General features: G+C 49.1%; 1 protein-coding gene across 8 annotated transcripts in view; it reads left to right on the top strand.

The window, feature by feature from the left end:
• SEC22A (SEC22 homolog A, vesicle trafficking protein) overlaps positions 1-20,222 on the top strand; it is a 635,166-nt gene that overhangs the window by 401,587 nt on the left and 213,357 nt on the right. The window lies entirely within an intron of this gene.

Genomic DNA, 20,222 nt, shown 5'->3' with positions numbered 1-20,222 from the left:
TGATTTTGGGGCGGGAAATTGGGTGGATGCCTGGGGAAAAAGTTCTGCCCAGGATTTGGAGAATTTCTGCCCTCCTGTGGGAAGTTGGGAGTGAAGTTCCCTGAGTTAGGTGCTTGGCTGGATCCCCCCCCCTTGGGCTGGAGGAGTCCACACATAACCCAGGATTGGTTGGTTTCCCTTATAGCGGGGACTTACATAGTCAGGGGAGTGGGGGACCCCATTTGTGGGACTACCTCCTCGACTCCCTGTCTGTGACTGGCCCGAGGGCCTTCTGGGCTGTGAATTATTTGGTGCAGGCAGGTTTTTAGGCCCCCCCCATCTCCAAATCTAAAACGGGGGCAACCTTTACCTCTGCCACCTTGGCAGCAGCAGGGGTGCTGTTGGTTTTGGGATTTTTCGGCGCGTTATTTTTATTTTCGATAGGTTTCTGCATCTCATAGATCCGGGTAGCCTGTTCAATGACCCAGTCTAAAGATCTTTTCTCATGAAAATCTCTCACGAGCTGGGTCATTATATATTTAGGGAGAGCATGGAAAAATGTATTGACAAACTCTTTGCTTTCTGTGCGCACCCTTCTGGTGGTCTGCGCAAAAGCACGCTTTAATTCTTGCACAAACTCTTGTGGGGCCTGATCCTCCCCACATTGCAAATTGTAGGCTGCCTTGCGAGCCTCTTGAGGATTTCTGTGAACAGAAAAATGTTTCAAGATGGCCACCTTATAGGTGGACCATCTTGAATGATTTTGGTCCTCCAGCCCCGCAAAGAAACTGGAGTATTCTGGGGAGAATGTCCATTTGACGTACTGGATGCAGCTACTGCTGTCCTTCAAATGGAAAGCCTCCATCATTTGCTCATAGAGCTCCAAGTGTTCCCAAACGGAATACTTGGCGTTCTTATGATAAGGCTTGATGACACTCCTTATTGCCTTTATTTGCTTCAATGGGTCCTTAAGCAAGGCCCTTTTTGCCTTATTGGCCTTTTTGGTTCGGGTAACCCTGGTCCATTCATCCTCTGACTCAGAGGCACTGCTCCCAGAGGTTCCTGTCTGATCTTCCAGGTTTTCCCGGATTCTGCGAGCCTGGGAATGGCTGGCAGAATGTGGGGACCTGGTCTCCTGTGTCCTGCGCCGTTCAGAGGAGTCTTCAGATTCCTCCTTGCTGCCAGGATTTGATGGGTACCCCCCCCCCACTGACCTAACTGGGCAGAAGTTTTCAGGATGCCCTTAATGGGCCTACTCTCCTGGGGTTCCCCACTAAATTGCACTGTGCTTGGGTGCCCATACCCAGATGCCCGCCCCTCCATTCCTGGGAGGTACTGGCCTATGAGCCCCATACTTCTGGTTGGATAGTAATCTGCCAACCCCGTGGCCCTGGGCTCATGTGCGCGAGGGGACATGGGGGTGGCAGAGTCCAGGGACTGAGAGATATGAAGGCCTCTGGTACTAGGGCTCCTGAGGTTATGCTCAGGAGTCTCCCTCTGCCGGCGAACCTGGTCTCTATCCGCCCCTGCTCCCTGTTGCAATGCAAGAGCCTGCGCTTTCAGTTCCTCAGTTAAGGCCTTACTAGACTCCATCAGTCTCTCCTGCATCGCTACCTGTTGTTGGAGCCTATCATTGTGCTGACAGAGATCCTCATTTTCTCTCTGTGCCTCCTGATTGGTCCTGGAGTACTGGGCCAGTCTTTGCTGCAGGAGGGTTACCTCCTGAGTCCCTTCCCTACTGGCCTGCTCCTTTCTTGCCAGAGCCTCCTCCACCCTCGTGGTGTGCTCTAACAAGTTCTGGTGTTCTTTTTGGAGGTCACCCAGTCCCTGGAGGGCCAGGTGATTTTCTTCCATTTTCCTTTTTAAATGGCAGACTTCCTGGCCTAAGGTGTCCCTTTCCTGACTAAGAGTCTGCATCTGTGCCGCCAGGTCGTCCCTTTGCTTTTGGAATGCACCGGCTCTCTGGTGCTCCTGATCAAACTCTGCCTGGGTATCCAGGTCTTTCAGAATCAATTTATTGCTTTCTGCCTTTTCCCTATCTAGGTGGCTTTGCAGGGTGACTACCTGCACAGCACATACCCTATTGAAATCTAATTGTTGCTCCAGCTTTTTCTGGCTCTGTAGTAGGGAGTCCAAACCTTCTTGGTACTCCTTTTGCAAGGCCAGAAATCTGGTATCCTGGTCAGCCTTTTCCTGTTGCAGGATGTCCATATCCTCTCTTATTTTAATGATATACTGCCTACTATCATTTTCTAACTCCTGGCTCCTCTGCAGCCTCTGCTCAGAAGAGACCAGGTCAGATTGGACCTTCTCTAACGCCATCTGTCGCTTATTTGCCAGATCTTGGCTTTCAGTACATTTATCCTGCATGTCTCCCATATATAGGTACAGGTATGCTGCTATCCTGGCAATCTTATTGTGTTCATCTTTGGCTTTAGGAGCCATATATAGTTCACTCAGGGCCACATGTAATGGACCCTGATCTCTCCATATGTCTGACCCTGTTTCAGTGACCTGTTGCGCGATGGCCTGCAACCAGACCGTTTGGTCCTGGTGAGTCCACTCACCTCTCACAAATAGCTTATGTAAGAGGTGCTCCCTCGCTATTTTCATGTCTACCAAGGTCGTCATTCTAGAGATTGATCTCTGTCCTGACTTACAGAAATTAGTATTTTATTTTGCAAAACAGACCTTTTCCTTAGAGTGTCCCTTTGAAGAGTGCTTTACAGCGTAAAACAGCGTGGTGATCCGACCGGATGTGTGTATCCCGTCAGTTAGCACACTGTATTAAGCTGCACAAGTGATAGATCTAACCCAGACGTCCGGCTCGAGCCCCCACTTTGTAAGAGGATTCAATTCAACACTACAGCTAAGCCAATGCCTAGTCTGGGATACTGAATGGAAACCCTTATTGATATATCTTTGTCCAGTTCATGAATCTGGATGACTACCCCTATATAACACCCCGCTCTTAGAATCTCCCTGACCCCACTGAGCCAAGAAGTAGTTCTGTTTTGCAAGTTTAAAAGGTTTATTTGAGAATTTAAACAATATATATATATATCACACTTTATAATAAATTAATATCTGATAGTACACTTAGACATATGATGTTGATCAACAATGGGTAATCTGGCACTAGCACACTTCTTTACAATCAATGAGGAGTTAGTATAGGATGGATAAAGTAGCAAAACTACTTTGATGATTTCAAGGGAAAAGCAATGAGGAATAAAATGCAGTACAGAAATACTTGATATGATTTTAGCAAAAGATAAAATAATCACTTTTTCTCTGGAAATTCACCCCCCTCCCCTATGCAATTTAAGACATGAAAGTAGATGGAAAGAGGAGCACACAGTTCTCAGGAATGCAATCAAATACAATACGAAATTCAGTTCCCCCCCAGCAAGCTTAGAGAAAACCGATATGAGTTTTAAAACACAGGCCCAAAATGCTTTTAAAATGTGATGGCAATGGATGAAAAATATGCTGAAAATGCTTTTAATTCCCTTTAGGAGGTTCAGGGGGAGTGGTAGCTACTTGGGATGAGTTCAGGCTCACTTTAGCAATGATTCAGGGACGGTTCTTAAGATGCAAACGAATTTTAGCAGTTGAGGCAAAAGCAGCTATCTTTTTACAAGTAAAGAAATCGGGCCAAATCGCGGCAAAATTCCCGAGTTCGTGAATCGTGATTACGGCAAGTCGGTTCTAGGCTTGTTGGAAAGCTTAGATTCTAAGCTTTCAGAGGAAAGTTAAACCAAGTTCGTAGCCCAAACGGTTCCAGAGATACGGACGATTAAATAAAGGTAGTTTTTCGGATTTTAAGTAAACTCAAAATGACAGGTGACAGTGGTGCAGCTTTACAAAATGACAAGTGACAACTTCTAGGAGGCAGTTCTGGTTAGATTAAAATAGTTTGGATTAGATTATTTTAACTAAGAGATTGGTTCTGCACAGTTCTGCTAGGTACTCACAATATATTTTTGAAATAGGCCTCGCCACGGATCTGGTCAGGTTTTGGACTGGAGTCTGGTTCTGGTCTCGGCACTTCACAGTGATCTGGGTCAGCTCTCTGGTTCTGCTCACAGCGGTCTGGGTCACTCTGGATCTCTGGTCTGGTCTGTCCGGATACAGCGGTCTCTGCACGGGTCCTGGATCTCTGCACTGGTCCTGGCAAAAGTTCTTGGCAAGGGATTCAAGCAGCTCGCCCGGCTGTGAGTAGCTTGCAATGATTTGAGGCCTGCTGCAGAGAACTCAGCTTGTGGTTTTAGGCCTCTGATTTAGGTTCTAAAGTATAAGTTCTAGGTTCTGGAATATGTAGCTGGAGTCAGTCTGGAACTGGTATCTTCTGGATGTTGTGTGGTCCGGCAAAGCTTCCCGCAAGAAAATGGAAAATGAAGTCCTCTCTAGATTTCAGTGGTCCCTTTTTATGTGGTTTGAAAGTGGGTGGAGAGGCTAGCTTTCTAGGCCCAACCCCTTCAGAGTTCTGATAGGTTGGAGAATTCTTTGCGTTCTCACTGGAGAGCAGGATTGTGTGTCAGAATGATGTCATTTAATGGCTTGCAGAAAGGACACTCCCCTGTCAAATTACACACAAATCTATATTTGACCTAAAGACATATTTCATAGATACACAGTGGTTTGAAATTACATGCACCCATCACATATAACATGAGGTATACTCTGTTCAAACTCTGATGTTTCTAAGAGCTTGCATCCAGAAATGGCAATATTTTGCGCTTTTTAGTGGGTTATGCAACATTGGTTTTTCATTAAAATTGATACACATATACACCCTCCTACTACACATATCTCAGTAACTTTCCATTTGTCTAGCTTAATTACAGTGTCTGTGGTGTCAATAAATAGCGGGGTTTTGCCCCAGAACATCACACAAATTGGAGTTTGGGCTTGAATTGTAGGCAAAGTTTCCATTTTAAGGTTCCCCACATTTCACATTTCTGTCATCCGGTTACCAAGAGTTATCAGTGTTTCTGTAAAATATATATTTTGCTTTCAATTCAGTTCTCAGAGTGTTGGAGTCCGCCTCCAAGACTTGGGTGGGTCAGTGATCACGTGTCTCCTGGCCGGCAGGTCTTTATTGACAGGAAACAGTCAAAATCAACATATTCTATTCAAGTGCAAGAGCCTATTGTGTGGTCTCCAGGAGGCTGCCAGCCAGTCTGCCTTCTATCAATCAAGAGGTCATGCGAGATTCTAACTCCTGGTGTGAATCTCTGGAGGTGAGAGGTTTCCCAGCCTTTTGGCCTGTTAATCAAATCAGATTGTCTCTGGGAACAGCAAGTGGTTAAGTTTTTAATTAAATGCAGTCTTTTGATGTCTCAGTTGTCACAGAAGGCGGATTGGCTTCTGAAGTAGCAGTTCTCCTGTCAGAGTTTAGACCGCTAGCGCCGCCTTGAGGTATTTATCGGTACTGCGTCCATTTTTTGGATCAGTCTTGAATGAATGCATTCCAAACAAGAGATTTTACATGGAAGTATATTATCCAGGTTCAGCACATGGCACTGGTGTGGTTCTGCAGTAAAATAATTTTGTGCCCATTGAAGAAATGAATTCCCAATAGTTGTGGGTTGCTTTTGGCAATCAGCATTGCCCCTTTTGCAATGGTTTCAGGCTACTGTGTGTAGCCCAATGGTGGTTTTAGGCAGTGCCCTTCTGTGCCCATAACATCGGCAAAAATGGGTGGCAGCCTATTCTTCATGCATTTCCCTGTGCATTTTCTGGGAAGTTCTGGCCATCATGATGTTTTCCATGCCAGTACTGCACAGTTTTCCTATTCTGGCGTACATGTGGGCTTTTTGGCCATCTTGGATTTTCTAAGCCCACAGCACCAAATGTTGCAGCATGATAGCTCAAACGTGGGTCAGGACACCCAACAGGACTCCTTAAGTAGGAAAAAGGAGCGGCAAACAGGAAGGCACCAGGTGGGCGGGGCTTGCTAAGTGGTGAAAAAGAGCAGCAAACAGGAAGGCACCAGGTGGGCGGGGCTTGCTAAGTGGTGAAAAAGAGCAGCAAACAAAGGTACCAGGTGGGCGGGGCTTGCTAAGTGGGGAAAGAGAGCGGCAGGCAGGAAGGCACGAGGAACTCTTCAGTAAGGTCAAGCTGCAACCTGCAAGGAATCGGACAAGAGTGAAAGTCAGGCATTTGAACTCTTACGAACTGCATACTTACGGCGTCTTGCCGGGAATATCGGAGTCCATATTTTCCTGGAACTCACCAATTCCTTCGAGCCAGTGAAGCAACTGGTTATCTACGCGCCCCTGCGCTCAATGCAGGATGGAGAGCTCATCTTTCTTTTTTTTTTTTTAAACTTTTATTTATTCAGCTCGGTAACACAGATACAGGTGAGTAGACATTAAGCATACAAGATTAAAGTCGGTCAGGTAGTATGAATACACACAGTTTGTATAAACAAAGTATCAAGAGGAAGAAAAAAAGGGGTCGATACATACACATGTGAGGACATATGGGGGGTCTGACCATACACAAATGAGGGAAAATAAAGAAAAGGAATCACAAGGTCAGCATGGGGGTGGGCTAGGTGAGGGGGGGAGGAGATACGGAATCCGAATCCGAGTCAGTGGCAGACATAAATAAACGAAACTGCAGCCAGATATCTCTGGGCCTGGAACGGGTAGGTTGTTGTACCGCCCAGGCTTCCTCCGTGTCAGAGGCCCACGTCACTGCCCTGAGCCATTGTGCGTGGGTAGGGATGGAAGGCCTAAGCCAGCAAAGCAGAATTGTGCGCACAGCAAGTAGCATGCAGAGGCCGGCAAGTTTCCTGGAGTCACGGTGGAGGTCGGGGAAGTCATGGAACAAACATGTCATTGGGGATGGGGAAATGTGGGATTCAAGGATAGAGGACATAGTAGAGCACACTGAGGTCCAGAATTGAGCAAGTCGGGGGCAAGACCACAACATGTGGAGATAGTCAGCATTCTCACATGCACATCTAGGGCACCCGGGGGGAGGAGTCGTTAGAAATATGATGTAGTCTGGCCGGAGTGTAGTGGTACCTGTGGAGCACCTTGAATTGAATTAGTTTAAATCGGGAGTTGAATGAGACATCCCGGGTGCGTGCGCACATATGAGCCCAGCGCTCATCAGTCACCTCAAGTCCAAGATCGATCTCCCACGAGCGCCGTAGTTTGGAAAATGTGGGGGGCAATCTGGATTGAAGAAGGGTGTATAATCTCGAGATTTTGCCCCTCAAGGGGGCGGGAGAGGTTAGTTCAGTAATTGCAGGTTCGTCGGGAGGCAGCGCTGGGAAGCATGTGTACTTGTGCTTGAGTACTCTACGGAGTGAGGAATATTGAAGCCAGACAGAAGGTCTCTGCCTGAGAGAAGCCGGGAGGTCAGGCCACTCGATGAAGATGCCTTGTTCAAATAGGTCACGTAGCAGTTCATACCCCGCCTCGGCCCAGGAACGAACTACGGAGGGAGGGACCCGTGGGACTTCAGGAAGAAAATTCCAGATTGGGAGATTACCATGAAAGGGGTGAGTGATGCCCAGTATCCGCCACGATTTGGACAAGGCCAGAGATGTGCATGTCGCTGGGTCCATGGAATCTAATCTCATAGGCATAGGTATGATTACAAGAGATCGAATGTCGCGGTCGCTGACTGATAATCTCTCAAGCCTAACATGGGGGGGGGGATCTAGGGTAGTGAACCAATGCGCAGTATGTTGGAGTTGTGCCGCTAGCCAGTACCTAAGAAAGTCTGGTGCACCAAAGCCACCAGCTTCCATGGGAGCGGAAAGAGTCTTGAGTTTTAGGCGGACTGCACCGGAGTGCCATAGGAAAGAGTTTAGGGTACGAGTCAGCGCTTGGAAATAGTCTGCTCCCGGCCACTGAGGAATATTGGCAAATCTATATAGTAGTTGTGGAAGTACCACCATCTTCAGAACCCCTATCCTGCCCGCCAGTGAAATCGGAAGTTTGTCCCAGCCCTGTATTTTTACCGCAAGGTTGACTAGGTATGACTGATAGTTTTCCTCCAGGACCCGTTCGGTGTGCCTGGACACCACGACACCTAAGTAAGTAAATTTGGCTTGAGCCCATGTGAATCCCATGGTGTCGGGAGGTGGAAGCGTGCTGGGAGTGAGCGGGAAGAGGGTTGATTTGGAACAATTCACCGTAAGACCAGAGATACGACCAAATAGGGCGACATCTGCCAGTATAGGGGCCAGATTGACCTCAGGGGAACGGATATAGAGGAGAGCGTCATCAGCATATAGAGAGACTATATCTGAGGAGCCAGCTGTGCGCAGGCCCCTATGGGAATGGTTCTGGCGCAGCATGTCCGCGAACGGCTCCATCGCTACGGCAAAGATTAAGGGTGAGAAGGGACAACCCTGTCTAGTGCCCCTGGCAATGTGGAAGAGAGGGGAGCAGCGGCCCTCGGTGCGGACCCTGGCCACCGGGCTGGAGTAGAGCAGCTTAACCCAGGTGACAAATGTGGGGCCAAATTTGCATTTGTCAAGTACCCGCCAGAGGTAGTTCCATGAGACCGAATCGAAGGCCTTTTGCATATCGAGGGCCGCGGTCACCGCATGTATGTCAGGGCTCACTCTACTTATAATGCTGAAAAGACGTCTCAGATTCAAGGAGGTGGAGCGGTTCGGGATGAATCCCGACTGGTCTGGATGAATTATGTGTGGCATGAAGGGGATAAGCCGCAGAGCGAGTGACTTGGCGTAGATCTTAACATCACAGTTGATCAATGAGAGCGGTCGATAAGAACCGCATTGGGTAGAGGGTTTATTAGGTTTTAGCAGGACTGTGATGGTGGCCTCGCGGAGTGAGGGGGGGAACTGACCCGCCTCCACAGACTCCTCCCATAGTGCTGCCAGATGAGGGAGCAGGAGCGATTTAAAGTGTTTATAAAACTCGACAGGTATACCATCCGAACCCGGGGACTTGCCTGAAGATAGGGAATCTATGGCCTCCGAGAACTCCTCAGGGGTGAGGGGGCTCTCGAGGGCTCCGATAGTGGCGGGAGAGAGGGCCGAGAGGGGGAGTTTGTCAAGATAAGCATCTATTTCGGCCGTAGTGGCAGTGTCGGAGAGAGCGTACAGAGATTGGTAAAAGGAGAGGAATTCGGCATTGACATCTCCAGGGGAGGTGGCCAGGGTTCCATCAGGTCTCTCAATTCCGGGGATAGGTGAGGCGCCGAACTCCCGGCGGAGAAGTCTAGTCAGAAGACGGCTGGGGCGTTCACCCTCACCGTATCTTCTCGCCTGACCGGGGTTATCAAGAAACCTTAGCTCGCGGTCCGCGAGCGAGCGGAAGGTGTCCAACTCCGTGCCAATTAACGCTAGGGTTTCCGGGGTCGGATCCGAAGCGTACTGGGCCTCCAGTCTAGATAATGTGGCCTCGCTTACAGCGATTTCCCTCCGGATTGTTCTGAGGATGCCATTCTCCTTGGAAAGAGCGATGCCTCTGATATAGACCTTGAAGGACTCCCATAGGGTGGCGTGTGAGGGAACAGAGTTGGTGTTGATCTCAAAGAATTCCTCAATTGCCTCACCCATCTCCGAACAAAAGACTGGATCGAGGAGAGAAAGCGGTTTCATTCTCCAGTGCCTGGTCCGATCCCGGTCCAGGCCCCAAGCCAGGGTGACAGTCACCGGGGAGTGGTCCGACAGAGTCCTAGGGAGAATCGCCATATCAGTCACGGTCTTTATTAGATCGCCAGATAACAGCCATCTGTCAATCCGGGAGAAGGAGTCGTGGACCGAGGAATAGAAAGAATAAGAACGGGAGTCGGGGTAAAGGAACCTCCAAGTATCAAACAGGGATAGACGAGGAAGCGAGGACAGTGCGGTGTATGCTGCTCTGGAGAGTTGACGAGGTCTGGAGCCGGATCTATCAAGATCCACGTCGAATATCGTATTAAAGTCACCTCCCCAGAGAATCGGGATCAGGGGGAAGCCTACTAGGAGATTTATGAGATGTGTGTAAAAGTCGGGGTCGTCAATGTTAGGGCCATATATATTGAGTAGGATAATTTCCCTGTTTTGTAGAGTACCATGGAGAAGAACGTACCTGCCCTGGGGATCGATTAGCGTAGTAGTGGGGACAAATCTAAGGCTCCTGTGGATAAGGGTCATGACTCCGCGGCTCTGGGTGGAGTATGTAGTAAAGTATCTTTGTGGGCCCCACGTTTTAGCGAATTTGTCACAAAATTCAGTGCATGCATGCGTTTCCTGGAGGAACAGGACTTTAGCCCCGTGACGTTCGGCCTGAAGTTGTAGTAGTCTCATCTTCTTGTGGTTTCCTAGCCCCCTCACATTCCAGCTCATAAACGTCAAAGGGTCCTCACTAAGCCCTCCCGCAGTAGCCATCAAAGAATACGGGTGGATGGAAGTATGCACCCCATGGTCGTCGCCCCGTGCGGGCAAGTCTGTATCGCCAATGGGGTCGTAGTATATCGGACTCATCCTTCCCTGTGAACACCAAGCTTTTTTTAACATGAAACCCCATACCCCCCTCCCCCTCCCACATACCTCCCCCAAACGGAGGGATGATCCCCCTATAACCCAACAACAAAAACCAGAACAGTGGCATCAACGCCTGGGGGGCCTGCGAAGTGGCCTGGCGGTAATGCTCCGAACCTTGAGGCGATAGACGGATAACAGTACTTGCCCGATACTAATAGCGATGCTAATATCGATACCCGTTCAAGAGAGGTCCCGCGGGGGAAGGGGCAAACATGGCAAACATAATACAGATCAATCTGTCGGGGTAAGCCGACTATATAGTATGAGAACAATATGCAAGAAGCAGTGTCCTAAGCAAAGAACAACAAAGATAGCAACTGAATTAGTTATCGGTGCAGCCAAGTGTTCTCGTCGGAACCACATTAGGTAATGACAGAGTGCCGACGAACCAGATGAGTACTGAAATAGGATAGAAAGGTATCCGCTGAACAGATGTCTTAGACTATGATGTGCCGGTGATGGCATCTGCTGGCATAGTACTTCAGCCGGGAAAGCGTTCATCTATGAACCTGGAGGCCTCCTCGGGCAGCGTAAAAAAGTAAACGCGGTTTGCGTGTTCAACGCGTAGCTTAGCGGGATATAACATAGAATATTTCACCTGTAGGTCGCGTAGTCTCCTCTTCACTGCCAGGAAGGTCTTACGTTCCCGCTGAACCGCTATCGAAAAATCCGGATAAAGATGGACCCTAGCCCCGCCTAGGAAAAGGTCTCCCTTGGCCCTCGCCGCTCTAAGGAGAGTGTCTCGGTCCCGAAAGTTTAAGACCCTGGCAATTATCGGGCGTGGAGGCGCACCAGGTTTGGGTTTCGCCATGAGGGAGCGATGGGCCCGCTCGATCGCAAACTGCGGGGAGAGTTTCGGGGAATCGAGGAGCTGAAGCAGCATACTCTCCACGTAGTCCTCCATAGGTTCCTGCATACCGTCTTCCGGCACCCCGACAATGCGGAGGTTGTTGCGCCTCGAGCGAGATTCCAGGTCCTCGTTCTTTTTCTCCACTTCGGCAACTCGGGCGGATAGTGTGGAGACCTCCGCACGGAGGGAACCCAGGCCGTCCTCGGCAGTGCTCACCCGCTCCTCAATTTCGGTCACCCGACCATCGGTTTTCTCCATGTGCGCTTTGATGGAAGATATCGTGCCGTTCATATCGTCCAGCTTGCTATGAATAGTGGTGAACCCCTCACGGATAAACTCCAACATCTTCTGGGAATCGGGTGATTCCGGTGTGGGCAAAGTGTCCTGTGAAGATGTCTCCCCCCCGGGGGGGATCGAGGGTTTTGCGAACATGTTGATGGAGGATTGCTTCTTGCCGGTCCGTGTCGACATGTCGCCGGTATAAGGAGCGGGTATGTCAACCCATGCAGGATCAAGGAGGCCGAGAAGAGGAATCCAGCTGGAGAACAGGTTCCTACATGAGGTACAAAAGACCAGTGTCGCCGTTGTCGGGGGGCAACCCTATGCGTAGTCGATGGGTCGATGGCACTCGGTATGGGTCGTTGAGGGCAGGCGGAAAGAATCAGGGCGCCGGATCAGTAGCAGTAGTAGGTCTAACGGCCGGATGAATCGACCGTCTCCACGACCGTGGCCGAGGCGGTCAGCTCTCAGGTGGCTGAAGGAGGGGAGAGGAAGCAGGCCTCCAAGGTCCAGGCGGGCGAGGGATAGGGCCGCCGCTGCGTAGTGGGCACGAAGAACATCAAGCCAGGGCCACTCACCCCCCGAGACAAGCGCGGTGCTTACTCGGGTCTCGGACAGCACACCGCCCTGGGTGGGGCAGCGGAGCGGGTCGCTCTGGGATCCGGCATGGGAGCCGCACAAGGAGAGTGAGGCCCCTCCCCCACACAGTAGGCCGCAAGCCGCGGAGCTCGAGTAGGAAGTTCTGGAACCAGTATGGGGGCCGTCGGATGTCCGACCCCGCCCCTCACGCAGGGGTCTGAAGCTCCGCAGTAAAGAGGGTCCGGTGACCGAGACTCGCCCGGTAGACTACCAGACCGGTTAATGACCCACTCCGGTGGTCGGCTTTGCGCTGTACCGGGGCAAACAGGAGATTTTACAGCTAAAGGGCGCCACACGGGACGGAGCGATGAATCAGGCGGCCATCTTCGTCAAGCGCAACAGCTCCCCCGAGCTCATCTTTCAAATCATCAGGTGAGACTATAAGAGGGGGACATCCAAGGTGATCAGTGGGGAGAACAACGGGGTCGGGGGATTTACGCTCAACTCCACAGGTGGTTAATTCCCTTTCTGCACATGCAGAAGAATATTCCTACGGGCCAAGCAAACAAAGCTAGGTGGGCCAGTCCAGTCCGTCATCTCGGCCCTACGCGTCACATTGGTGGAGATCGCAGCAGTCCAGTCCAGATCGACGCCTCTGTGGGAGCCAGGTGAGCGTAACAACACACTCTTTTTATCCACAGTTGCTTTTCTTCCTCGGGTTCTAGTCCCTGTAGCTTGATAATTTTTGGAGTTGGCAGTGAATTATAAGGGACGGGGAGTTGCTCGATGTTTGGTGTTAACAAATGGTATACTGCTGGATGAGGCACTGAAAAGTATGCAGCTATTTGGGCCACCGTGTCTGCGGCGGCGTTTCCGAGGGAGACCTCGTCCATGTTATTGGTGTGGGCAGCACATTTTGCCACTGCCTTTCTGAGGGTTGTGATAGTGCAAAAATGAGCCTACCTAATAACCCAACATGTTGACTGGGGACTCGTCAGCCCTCCTTGAACCCTCTCCTCTTCATGTGCAAGACCGGCGTGCACTGTTGTAGTGATGTATGCCGAATCTGAATAGTCAGTCACGTGGCACCCTTGTTATGCTTGTAGTGCTTCTATGAGCTCTGCTACCTGAGCGGAAAAGTGCATTGGCAATCCTTTTTGCTCTAATGTTTTGTATTCACTGTCCACTAGGTGCACCACAGCTGCCCCAGTGTGTCTGAAACCTGCCTCTTGGTCAATTGGATATTTGGGCTGGATAGGATGATCTCATAGGCCGACGCCCTTTGTGTTGTTAGAGTGGACATCAATCTTTCCAGGATAGCGGACACTGCGTGCTCCACGTATAAAGTGACCGAGCACCCCATTACTATAGTGAAGCTCTTTTCAATTGCAAATGCCTCAGCAGCGAGTCCCTGGTCGCATGCAAATTGTGCCTGCATTCCTGAGTTTAACATGCTGCTGTAGTAGGCCCATGGTTTGTGGCCCATCATGCTCTATTTTGTTAATACTGCGGTCATAGGTTGGCCAACAGAGTGAGAAAATAAGTAAAACTCCTGAGTGTAGTCTGGGGTGGCTAACACTGGGGCAGTAGATATCACTTCTTTGAGGGCATCAAAATTGGTGAGCATGTCTTTTGCCCATAGAATCATGTTATCAGTCTTTTGGGCCTCCTTGATGCCCTGCAGAAGGGGCCTGGTGTAGGCTACATAGTCTAGTATCCAGGCCCTACAATAAATACACAAGTCTAGGAACTTTTCCATCTCCTTGCTTGTGGTGGTCCGTGGAGTGGCACGCACAGATGCAACGTGATCCGGTATTATCCTTTTTCCATTCACAGATATCAACTGCCCCAAGTACAATACTTCCTGCAGGCAATACTGTAATTTAGCCTTGTCAACCTTGTACCTAGCTGTAAGAGTGTTATCGAATCTCTTCTGCACTGGTGTTCACTGTCACTGCACACCAGCAGATCATCCACATACTGGTTGATCGTGCAGGGCACCTGGATATTTCCTAAGTCTGCATGGATAATTCTGTTAAAAATACTCGAGAACTCGCAGTACCCTTGAGGCAGTCTCTTGTGTTCAAATCTCATCCCCCGTGTGTAAACGAGGTGAGCTATTGTGAGTTAGGGTGCTGTGGAATGGACAAGAAAGTGTTTTTGAGATCCACCACAGTAAAGTGGGTTGCTTCCTTTGGGATGTTACAAAGTATTGTCGCAGGGTTTGGAACCACAGGAAATTCGGCATGTACAATGTCATTTATGGGGTGTAAATTATGTATCATCCTCCAAATGTGCCTGCCTTTGCCTTTTTTATAGGATAGCCGTGTTGCATGGGGTGGAGGATGACACTATGACTCCCTGGTTTAGTAGAGCGCTCATGGTGTCCCTAATCCCTTTCTCTGCCTCCCTCGATAGAGGCTACTGTCTCACTTGCACCTGGCTTCAGTGTTATTCGCACCGGGATCACTCCTTGTAAAAAACCCTGCGTTGTGGGCATTTGTGGACCAAAGTCTTTCCGTCACCTGTTCTTGGTCTCCGTCAATAAAGTGGAGCAGGGCTGCAAGTACCATGAGGGGGACATTGAACTTTACAGTACTGTACCATGATCTCACAGGGGATACAAATAGCCAATACAATTTTACCATCGTCTGGTTTGTCTTCAAACAACTCAGTGTCATTTACCCCCCTAAGAGGCCTGTTGGATCGATACAAAGTACTGGGCGCCACTCGCACCCATCAGAGTCAATCCCTATGACAACAATTTTCTTTGCCGAAACCACCAGGCCTTGCATATCTAGAGACAATATCGTTCCTGCCACTAACTGGTCACCACATGGCGAAATATAAAATCAGCTGGCACTCGCCAGCAACCTTTGCCAATTTGGGGCACCACCTCAAGAAGCATTGTAATCCCGTACATGAACATGTCTGGGTCCACAGGAATCCAGCAAACCACTACTTCTCCCCCTCTTGCAGATATGATACCCATTGCTCTCATTGCGCACATTCCCGTAGTGGCACTGTCATGCCGCCGTCTTTTGGTGGTCGCTGGCGGTTATGGAAGGCTTGGCGTTGGCGGCGCCATTAGAAGTTCCGTGTGTTTTTTCTTTCACTTCCTGGTTTGGCGGTCTAGTCTTTTTCTTCTGTGTGTCTTTCTTTTCACTTCCTGGTTTAACGGTCTAGCCTTTTCTCTTGTTTCTGTATTTAACCACGCCCCTCTCTGGGCTCTGTGCGTTGCAACTTTGTTTCTATCGCTTTGTTGCCGTGCTACTGTGTTTCCAGTACTTTTGCCTGTTGCCTGATTTACTCAGTACCTAAAGCAGTATTCCTTTCTACTGCTTCTTCCCCTTCCTTGAATTTCCCTGTTTTTTCCGTTCTATCGGTTCCCGTGCCTTTCGGGGCTCCTCTATCCCTGTTTTCCGGATCTCGTTCCGGTATCTGGCAGTGGTGTGTACTTCCATCCTGGTTCCTCGGGCTTCTCCTGCTTCAACTTCTACTATCCCGGACTAATACTACAGCTTTGACTTCATCGGAAAGACTTTACTGTTTTCACCTGCATTCCGGACTCACCAGTCAACTCCTCCGGCACTGACAACAACATCCAGTGAGAGGTTTTTTTAAGCGGCTGCTTTTTTCCTCTCTTCCTGGCATCTTCGGGACAGGGGCCGACTGCTTCCCTGTTTATCAGGGAATCAGGGTGGCTTCTTCCCGCGGACGACCGTATCTCTTCACAAAGAAGAAAAAACCAAAGGACAAGTCCTACAGACGAGGAAGTCTTCTGGAAGAGACAGGTGAGGAGAAAGGGGAGGTGGACATAGACTTATCTGATTTGGAGGATTCTTCGTTAGATCCCAGCACTTGTGACAGGCACATACTATCCCACTGTCTGTAAAGGGGAGCTTTCACCAACTTCCCCCCCTATTTTAATGTCAACCTCCTTAGTGTTTGGAACCATGCCGACAGCCCCAGAGAAGCCCTGCGTGTCAAGAGTTTTACCAGATAGGATGTTTCCCTCACTGATGGATGATTTAGTGGCACCTTTGTCAACCATAAAAATAAAGTGTTTGTTTCCTATCTCAGCACCCACCAGGAGTTCCTCATCAGGGTGGGCTGCCATGGATAGTACTGGGCATGTGAGAGCTGTCCGTGGGCTGTCCTACTCAGGGTAGGTGTTTGGGCTGGGGAACGAATAAGGGTTACCCCCGGTAACGTACAATGGTGCCATTAGGTACAGCATCATTTGCGGGCACATGTCCTCTGTGTAAAGCGCTGGGCGGGGGAATATGTGGCTGAGCAGCTTGTGGGTTTTGCATTTGTGCACCTGGGGGTCGAGGGAGCAACTGGATATATGCCTGATGGATCTCATTTGAAATGGAAGTTGGTTTTTGGAGCTGTCCTTGTGTCTGGGGCTGTGGACAATTATATCCCACCCCCAGCCTGCTTCTACATTCTCTTGCAAAGTTTCCCCATTTCCTGCAGCTCCAACATTGCAGGGACCTCATACCACCACCTTTGAGGCCCCATAACACCCCCCCTTCCAACTATGAACCCACCTCTTCCCCACTGCGGTCCTCATTTCTGCCATTTGGGCTGGGATGTTGATGCCCCCCTGCCCACTGTCCTTGTCGTCCTCCTGGCCAAAACACAGCTATCCTCGTATCTACGGGTGCCTGTGTGCTCTGAGTCGCTTCTAGCAGTGCAGAGGTGGGCGCTGCCGCTTCTACAGCTATTTTAGCTCACTTTTTCTGTACCAGTTTTGCTTCTTCTGCCTGTATCGGCTGCACTGCTTCCTTTCTGCGCTCCTTAATTCTTTTACAATGGTGTATTATTAATCGTCTGAATCTTTACCCACCCTTTTGCTTCATTGCCCACTATTTTGTCGAGTGCCTTTTGCATCTCCTTGGTTAAGCACCTTTTTATAATGAAATAAAAAAGAACTGTTCAGTCCCACCGGTCCCCCGTCTCTGCCTTTCACATCTCTTGAATTTTAATAATGTACTGCGCGGGATCCTCATTTTCTCCTATAGTGTATTGCATTATGGACTGTAAGCCGGGTGTGTCCTAATATCTTCGCCGTAGCGCATCCCACACTTGTGCCCTAATGTTGTTGAATGGTGCCCCATCGTCTGCATTGTCGCCCAGTTTCACTCACGTATATCCCGCCTTGACCCATATGTCCTCAGCCTGATCACCAACAATTGCAAACTTTTCATATCCTCCACAGCTAGAGGATCGCCTGCCGTCTGTTTTTCAAAGGCGTAAATCCATTTCCCAGCCCCAGCAGAAAGGGGTGAGAGTGCCTTGATCAAATTATTCTTATCCGTTTGTGCCTGGGGCACATAATGTGCTCTCCCCAGACCTTTGTGTAATAGTGGCATTGGCGTGCCCCTCCTCATCCCTTCCTTCCGTCCAACACTTCCTTTTTTCCTTGCAACTGTCAATCAGCCTTATCTATTCCTCAATCGCAGCCCCCACAAGCTCTCCAATTGTGGTTTTATCGCTGGTGCCCATCATCCCTCCTCTTTGTCATCCTTGACCTCGTCTATTGTATCCCATTCGTCCTCCCTCAACTCTTGTCTGTTTCTCAATCGGACCTCACTGACCCATATCCTGTGCTACCTGACTGCCTGCCGTCACCCTCCATCATCTCGACGTGCACATCCTTTATGGCCGTACAACCAAACCTAAATAAAATGTCTCCCGCCCTCCGTTCATCTAGTCCGCTACCCTTCCCCCACTCTGTGCTGTTCTCAATCATGCCAGCTCTACTCGTGCTGTTCACATCGCTACCTCTAACTTCTTCAGCCCCTTACAGTCTTGAGGTGGGGCAGCAATTGGGGTGGAAATGTATGGTGGTGGCGGAGCGGAGTCTGGGATGGGCACATAGGTCGGGTTTGTGTATCCCATTGCTGGGCAAACAGCTAATGGATATAATCCCTTATGTTCTGTTGAGGTCTCGCCCCCTCTATCACATTGGCCGCTTCATGGTTATCCTGTGCCCCCACCCCTTCGTCTGATCCTCCACATCCTCAATCATGTTCCATAAATCTAAAATCTCTTTCCTCTTCTGCAGCTGCTTGCCTTTGTAGTTCACTGCTAAACAATGTGCTCATGTGTTCTAGCACTGCCCTCTTTTGGGTGCCCTGCTCTGGCCAGGAGTGTGGCACCCCCCCCCCCATATGTCTCTACCACCGACTGCGTATGTTCAATCTTGTCCTTGTACAATGGTAGCGCACTATACATGTATTCTAAAGGTGTCCCTCCTCCCATTTTAGCTAATAACACGCTCAGATGTCCTAAGCGTACGCTCACATGCTGCGTACGCTACAGTTGTCAACGTCAAAACCAGTCTGTCCCCTGCTCCTCCTGGCCCCCAGTCAAAGTTCCCTCCCTTCTCCTTCTCTTCACTCACACTCAATACCACACTACACTCACTCAATATACTTAAAATAACATACCAACAACAACCTATTTTGTGCTTCCACCCCTTAAAAATAAACAATTGCAATAAACTAAAACAACAAACTGAAACGACAAATACTACTATATCCGAGCCCACTTCAGCAATGTCCACCCCTCTATTAGTATGCGCTGTAAAACAATTGGAAATCAAGGAGTAGAGATTGAACTCCGTATCCTGAGTTAGATTAATTGTAGAAACTCTCTTAATGTATTTTTCTTAAAACATTTCCACTTCTTCTACCACTCCTTGTTCCGGCTTCTGAGTTGTAGAGATGAATATAGGCTGAAGTATTAATAGGACTGGTTTAGGTGAGTACCAGAATGAGGTATTGTTAGGGCTGGTGGGATCCTGTTAACCTGCAATGCTTCTGCACTGATTTCTTTGTCCAGCCTGACAATCTGTGCCTACGACATAACTCTTCGGGCTTCAAAAGTATCCTATGTTTATGCTGGTGGCGCCTGGATCTTGTAGGGATGGAGAGCAAGAGAAGGAAGAAGATGTTTGCATTATGTTCTCTGTAACTTTTGTGTGTTCCGTGATGGTGACCTAAAAACATTGGAATGCTACAGGAACTACACCGAACATAGACTAATACGCAGTCAGATGCCTGCTTTAGGCAGTTTAGTGAACAGACTCATACTGGCTTGGTGCTGCTCCCATTTTCAAGATGTGCAAGCTTTTGCGAAAAATGCCATTTACAACATGAGAAGAACCTTTATTGTTTTAACCATATCGATATAGTGCCTAGGTAATTAGTTATGTCTATACCAGAAGTAAACTAATGGAGCTGATGGGCTGGGGTCAACAACGGCACCTGCATGCTCCGGTCTAATCTAGTCGTACCTTTGCATGCGATCTGGAACATATACTTTCCGATTCCATGCGGGGCAACAGTGCTGCCTCTGCTGCTGTCCTCTTTCGGGGAGAATTTCCCATCTACTGTGCAAGGGCCACAATAATGCAGCTAGTCCTTGGAGCATGCACACCGTTTCACCCCTAGCCCTCCCTGCTACATCTTGCGGCACATAGTGCTTTGCAGGAAAAGGGTTGGTATAGTGCCACATTTCACTGAGAGTGGGGAGGTCCCTAGTCCACAAAAACAGAGCCCTTGGAGAAGCAATGCAAAGGGGATTAATGCGTTCAACAGAAAATCTTCAATGATTTTATGGGGAAGTGAGAAGTCTAAAAACGCCCAACCTCGTATCCCTTTTGTAAACTTACCTTCAATGTAAATGCTGACAATTGCAACAGCTCCGACAGAAAGTCTTGGAGTTTGAATAACCTATGGGTTGATCTGTCTGGAGGACTGATTGCCTTCCTTTAGTAATATCTGATGAGAAAGGGGGACGGGAGGTTGTGCTGTTGAGTAAGTGGTGTCATTTAATTGTTAAAATGTAAGTATCAGATGGCCATGAAGTTTAATTTCTCCAGCATTAGATCTTTCATGGATTCACAGGCTATGAATATTCCCGTCGTCAGGCTGGGAACCTCGGTCATTTTTTAACGTAGTGTTTTCCTATGGAAAACTTTGACACTTCAGT

Source organism: Ambystoma mexicanum, chromosome 9 (genome assembly GCF_040938575.1).
Source record: "Ambystoma mexicanum isolate Mex_15411 chromosome 9, UKY_AmexF1_1, whole genome shotgun sequence".
In the NCBI taxonomy this organism is placed as follows: domain Eukaryota; kingdom Metazoa; phylum Chordata; class Amphibia; order Caudata; family Ambystomatidae; genus Ambystoma; species Ambystoma mexicanum.
Note: the sequence above shows the minus strand (reverse complement) of the source record. Positions and strands in the feature narration are given on the sequence as shown.